The sequence below is a fragment of the Anomalospiza imberbis genome, chromosome 10 (genome assembly GCF_031753505.1).
Source record: "Anomalospiza imberbis isolate Cuckoo-Finch-1a 21T00152 chromosome 10, ASM3175350v1, whole genome shotgun sequence".
Lineage (NCBI taxonomy): Eukaryota > Metazoa > Chordata > Aves > Passeriformes > Viduidae > Anomalospiza > Anomalospiza imberbis.
The window spans coordinates 24,383,006-24,389,578 of NC_089690.1; the positions used below are offsets into that span (position 1 = coordinate 24,383,006).

General features: G+C 38.8%; 1 long non-coding RNA gene across 1 annotated transcript; it reads left to right on the forward strand.

Moving 5' to 3' along the window:
* Positions 1 to 3,387: 3,387 nt before the first annotated feature.
* Positions 3,388 to 6,277, forward strand: LOC137479603 (uncharacterized). The gene is made up of 2 exons (XR_011002385.1): positions 3,388 to 4,349; positions 6,065 to 6,277. It is a non-coding gene; the product is annotated as an uncharacterized lncRNA (long non-coding RNA).
* Positions 6,278 to 6,573: the final 296 nt, after the last annotated feature.

The following is a 6,573-nucleotide window of genomic DNA, read 5'->3' on the forward strand; positions in this document are numbered from 1 at the left end:
TGCAAATCAAAGCCATGAGAGTTAAAGCCCCAAACTATTGCTTTTAACCTGATGAACATCTAGACAGCTGTAGGCCAGCAATCATCATGGTTTGTTTTTTTTTTTTTTTTTATTCAATGCTGTATTTCTTTACTGATTTAAGTTAAAATTCTTGATTTTAAAAAGTACCAAGGAATAAAATTTATATTGGTAGTGCTGCAAAGCTCATAAAGAGCCTGGGCTGTCTGATCACAACGAATTCACAGCACAGCTTGTTTTCTGCAGTCATTCCTGTCTTGCCAGCCCAGAGAAGCTGCAGTGTTTCCCTCTGTCAGGCAGCTTCTTGGAAGTTCTTCCAGCTTTAGGGGGAATGTTGAAACATACAGCACACACAGTTTGCAGTGACATTAAAATCAGTTTACTGGTGCTACAGTTGCCCTGTAAAGAGAACATTTCTTTGTTTTGGTTCTCTTACCTCTGAAAATAGATTTGGAGCAGATTGAGATGAATATTTTCGGTTCAAAAATATGTAGGCCTATACACATGCAGATTTCTAATTATAATATCTGCCCTGAATCCAGTTATTCCAAGTCTGATTTAACTGGAATACAGAAATATTTCTGATAATGGTAGCACTAGAACCTTTTGCCCTGTGGCAGGAAAGACAGATCAGAAAGCAACTTAGAAAACTAAAATTTAAAACTAAAACTAAAATTTCATAACGTCACCCAATTACTTTGTCCAAAAGAATTCATGAACTTGTTTGAAACATACAAATAATAGTACAAAATGTACTGAGCTGACATTTTCTCTGTGATTGGTTCTGCTTCTTGATAATCTTAACTATGAGGCTGACCTTGCTCTCCACCTTACACCCATTTAATGTAGTCCAGTTTCATTGCTGTGTCTTGGAATGAGCTGATAATACTGAAATTTTCCTATAGGATGCCTGACTTTTGAGCTGCTGGAAATATGGTGTTAATCTTCCAGTAAAAAAAGGAAATTACACTTTCATTTTCCTATTTCCTTGAAGCACAAGCACTTCAGCGTTTCAGTGCTCTGGCACAGTGTCTATTCTGTGAACTTTAAATTCCACCATGAGGACCCTGAAGGAGGTCACTGCTGTAGACAATGACTTCTAACACACTAAAGCTGTAATTGCTAAAACAAGTTAATCTGATGACTAATCTTTTGTTCTTAATTGACTGTCATGACTTATAACAAGCATACTCACTATGGCACTACATGCATTCATTTGTGTGGCAGGAAGTGCTTTGTAACCTCAAGAAACAATGTATAAAATATGCCTGGGACATAAAAATGTCCAAGTTATTTACAGAAAGACACTTGGGAGGTTTATAATGTGCTCATCTCTAGCTTAACTCTCTTCTAATTGCAGTTAATAAAATGCCTCCCCTTCCCACAGTTTGAAGGGCAGTGATGTTCCTGCTGAGGAAGTTGTAGCTGAACCTGGAGCTCCTGACACTTAGGGGATATCCAGGGAAAATTCTGTCTCTGTTTCATCTGCCCACTTCCCCACCACATACTGGACTCCAGAAAATCACTACATTACGTTGGACAAACTCCTGCTCTGCTGCAAAAGCTTGAACTCATGCCTAATATTTATGCAGTATGACATGGAGAAATTATTGATATATTATTGAATGGCATGATTCAGTCCTTTTAATCCTTGAATATCAGTGTTGTTCTTGTGCAAAGTCCTGGATACCTTCAAAGTGCATAAATAGAAAACATTAGTAATCCCACTGAGTCATCAGATAAAACTAGACAAAAACATTTGCTACTATGTATGTGCTCTTTTGCTAATAAATCTAACAGTAGAATATTATAGGTATTTGAATAATACCAGTTTAAGGTTTAAATTGACAGTTAAGCTGTAAATATGAGCCCGTGAGGTGTGAAGGAAGAGCTTTTGGCATGGATTCTGTGTTCAAGTGTTCTGTCAGCTTCCTGAGCTTGATAAACAGTTCCAGTAACCTGGCTTCAGACACCACTCTGCAAAGATCTTGGTGCACAGGTCAGCTGATCCTCTGCATGCAAGTACTTCAGAGACAGAGCCTGTAAAATATTACCTGCTGGGCATAATGCAGAGGATAGCAGCCTTGATGGGCATGGGTTTTAGAAAATGCACAGAAACACAATCAGGACAAATGTTCTTGCAATTGCTCTCATGGCACCAAGGTCAGAAAGGTACATGAGAGGCAATGAGTTCCTGGTTTTCTACAGAAAAGAGTTTTACTCGTTTTTTCTGTGCACAGGTTGAGGGAGAAGGACAGCCTGACAGTGATCATAATTAAGCATCAAGAAGCTTGGTTCAGAATTAAAAAATATAAATGAGGCAAAACTGATGAACATCTATTTGAAGGCTGGGATTTGAACTAAAGGAGTTACCACAGCCAATGTAGCCAGATCCTAGGTTTCCTATAGCAGAAAAAAGCTCAAGATTCCTCTTAAAAAATAACTTTGGCCTGCATGACTACGTGTGCTGTCTGGCAGGATATACAAAATCTCAAATTTTGTATATCCTGCCAGACAGCTGCAATGGCTGAAACAATTAGTGTAGTAAGCTGTTTATGTAACTTTTTTCCCCAAAATATTCAGAGCAGGTAATTTTTTATGCTTGCTTCCTTTGGAACCTGAACTTTGTTAGTAGTTAGCGTAAGATGTAGCAAGGTCCTTGCTAACTTCAGGTTTACATAATATCCAAAGAAAACATCATAAAGTTCTATTGAGCAAGTCATTCAGAAATGGAATCAGAAAGTCTCCTCAGCCCCTGGATGCCTTGCACACGATTGGTGCTGCATGTAAAAATCCACTAGAGTAACCTGTATGGATTTCTTCTGTAAACACAGTAGCACACAGACAAGAAAGCTGGCAGAAGTGTTGAGAACAGTTACAGTGCAGAAGGCAATGATTTATATTGATGTCTAAAGCTGGAGAGAAGCATATGATTGTTGTATCAAACATTAGGAATTTTCCCAGAGAAACTTTGCTGCTTTTGTTGATAAGTGCACAGCTGACCGCTTGCTTTTCACTCTAGCAAATTATTCTGCTGATTGATAGCTCAGTTAATTTCAGAAGGAGCCTTCTTGCTGTAGGTGCAGCTGTGAGTTCTAATCAAGGGAAGCAATTAATTGCTATCTCTGTGGCTACAGAGGAGCCAACTGGAGAAGCAAATGTACTGAGAACAGTCCTCAGCAGATAACTGAGAAAAGTGACATCCTGCCTAATATTTACTCCCTGTAACATTCCCTTATATGCTTAAGTATTTAGTAACTGGATTTGTCAGTACTACTCAGTCAAGATTTCTGTTTTCATTATTTTAATTTTTCTTAGCTTAGCAGTTAGTAAGAGGGAATGAACAAGGAAGACCTTATACAGGATTAAGTTAAATAACTGACTCCCACATTTTCAGTCTGGATATAATATTAGTACCCTGTGTCCCAGGTAGACTTTTAAACACTATCTGCCACAGCTTTCAGTGAGAGCAAGGTTGAGGCCAGGTCATATAAACTCAAGGTCAGCATATCAAACTATACTACTAGAGTAAAACCTTTGCATGATTATGTCTTTCTGGTGTTCAGATACAACAGGTAAAATTCTGAAACTTCTGACACTGCTAATATTGACAGTCACATGAGTAAGAAGAAGAAAGCAGTTGCAGTTTTTCAGAAGTGATTAACTACAATATAAAAATAGGATCATTGAGTAGAGTTGCTAACCTGGACTATAATATGCTTTCACACACAATTTTTCACTTTAATGTCAGTTGAATTTTGTTCTCACAGACTGGAAAAGCAGCAGTTAAATGAAAAAAAGTGACAATCAATTATTTAAGCAAAAGAAGATATAAAAAGTTTATCTCATATGAGGCTAATCCAATAATACCCCCTGTATTGATATTCTGTGTAAAGAAAAAGAATTTTCTATTAAAAAACAGTATATAAAAAGCCAGGGTTCTTCAAGAGGTATTGAGCATACCTCTTACAACTGCCACCCTTAAGTAAAATGAAAACCCAAAATAACCTTCCCAACACTAGCTCTGACTCACCCTGTATTTTGATTTTCATTATCTCATCTTCATGATGCATTTGCAACTGATAAGACAAAAGAATTGTGCCCATGTTTCAAGAACTGGGGCCTGCCTGGCCTCCAGCTGTTCCTGATCTTGCAAATTGCAAGGCTACAAGCTGGCATGTTCAGATTCACCAGAGCTGCAGAATTGTCCTGGCTTAGAATTGAACTAAAAGGAATTAAGGCTTGCTGAAAGTTTTAATCCGACAGCAGAAGGAAGTGGTTACTGAGTCTCCTTTTTTCAGTTGTCAGATTAAAGTTTAGGAAGTGTTCAGGTATGCTTGGGGCAATTTAAGAATGCACACAAATATGCTCGTTGAGATGCCTGGGGGTAGTGCTGTGTGGAAACCCAGGCACTGGGTTTGGTGATTCCCTAAAATTGCTTATCAAATGTTTTAAAAGAATTTTTCCCTCTTTCCAGAACAGGGTGAAGGTAAGGTTAATAGAGACATTTCATTTATTCTAGAAGAAAGTACCTTGATATGTAAAGCTAATCTTGCTTTTGGAGCAGAGGTGAGGGAAATTGCTGCATTTAGCCATGACTTTCTTTTGTGTGAAGTGAAGCCTGTGCTTAGGCAACCAGAATACACCTGCTTGTTGAAATCAAGTTAGGATTGCCGATTTCTGGAGAGGCTGTGAGGCTGCTGCTGGCACTGCCAGCTTGGCTGGGCATTGCATTATTGCCCCCAGCTCCCCACAGCTTCTTTTGCATGCAGAACTCACACCTGGCTCATCTGAGAATTTAAAAGGAACTTTCTAATGATGTAGGAAGGAAGCTTGAGGTTTAAAAATCCATTCATCACAGACAAGCAGTTTGGGCACTGAAATGAGCTGGGGACTGCTTGAGCCACGGAATTCAGAATCCAGCAGTTGAGAACAGCAATATTTCATTCAGAGGAGGACAAAGAAGAGCTGTTCTCTTTTCTCTCATAGATAGCAAACTGTAAAACTTCCCCTAATGTGCCATAATATCCATATAGGCTTTCGTGTGAGACAAATTGTTTGGTGTCAGTTACACAGAGGAAAGCAGGCAGGATGGGAAAAGGCAAGCTTTTAAAGTCTGGCAAATTTAATTCTTATTCATCCAAAGTTAAAATTAATTGCCTTTGGATCAGTATTACATTAATTGTGAAGGCTGCTTCTCGAGTTTCAGCTTTTAATAATCAAGACAGCTTTCCAAGAGTTCACTCTGCATCCAGCTTTTTCATTTAGATCTGTTTAGAAAACTGATTCTGGAAAAACTCAGATTCTAAAGCCAAATTTGTACTGGGACAAGCTCTGCTGATGGCAAGAAATTACCACTGGTGCAAATTTGAGCTAACTTTTGCATTGTCCCTTTATAAATAACTGTGTGTGCCAGCCCACCAGTAGGTGTGTCAGAAATGGTCTGTTCATATGGTTACTTGAAAGTATAAAAGCACCTATTATTTCAGACACACAGACACTGGTGATGTTTATGATAGATTTTGCTCCCTATTTGCTGTGACTGATGTTTAGCTCGTTGCTTTTTAAAAAGAAAAAAAATAAAATTATCTTCCCTTCTATGCCCAAAATCCATTATGTTTTATTTCCTATCCTGGCATAGAAGAACTTTCAAGATGGTAGAAATAATTTTGGGACAGCAAAATGTCACAGTGAGGTTTTTTATTCCATCCAACAAAGAGAAATATTTTAACTGCAAAATACTTGGTCAAGATGTACTTCTGTACCCAAGTAAATTCCCTGTGTTTGCCAAGAAAAAAAACCAACCCTGCAGAACAAAAGAAAGTTTGGAATGAATAAAAAGTTCAATAGGAGTAGATGCTATCAGAGCTGCTCTTTTACTTGAAAGGAACATGAAAAACCTTTTGTAGTGTTCCTATAAACTCTTCGAGGACACTAACTTCTCAGAAAATCCTCCTGTCTGTAATGTGGTGTGCATGGTCTGTTACTCCCGAGCAGAAAGAGACCGAGCGCCTCACTTTTAGCCTCCCATCTCTTCGGTTTTCAGCACTAGTGGGGATTTCAGAGTCTGCAGCAGAGGTCCAGGCAAGCACAATATTGTCAGTGGCAGAGGTGAAATGTCTCCTACTCCTTCACCTCCAGCAGTTTGTCCGTGACACAATCACAGCTCCCTCAGCTGTGTCAAAGGGCACAGCCAGGCCTTGAGCGGTGCCACAGAGCTCTGCTTAGGAATAAACACACATTATTCAGATTTTTTAAATTACTGCTGCGTCCACAGCTGACTTTAACCTCTTCCTTCTAACCAGCTGGATCTGTGCACTACCTTAATTTCTGGCAGTTGACAAACGGACGGACAAGAGATGTGTACAATCTGTAACTTCTGATGTTCTCAGTTGTTCCCTTCTAATAATGAAAAGCTCCTAAGTATTTTGAATGGAATATTGACATCTGTTTTGACAGTGTTGGTTAAGTGTTTTCATTGTAATTATTCTTGAAAAAGGAAAAGCAGTTTGAAATGCAGCTCTAGGCTGGGTTCCAACTGGGATAATTACATGC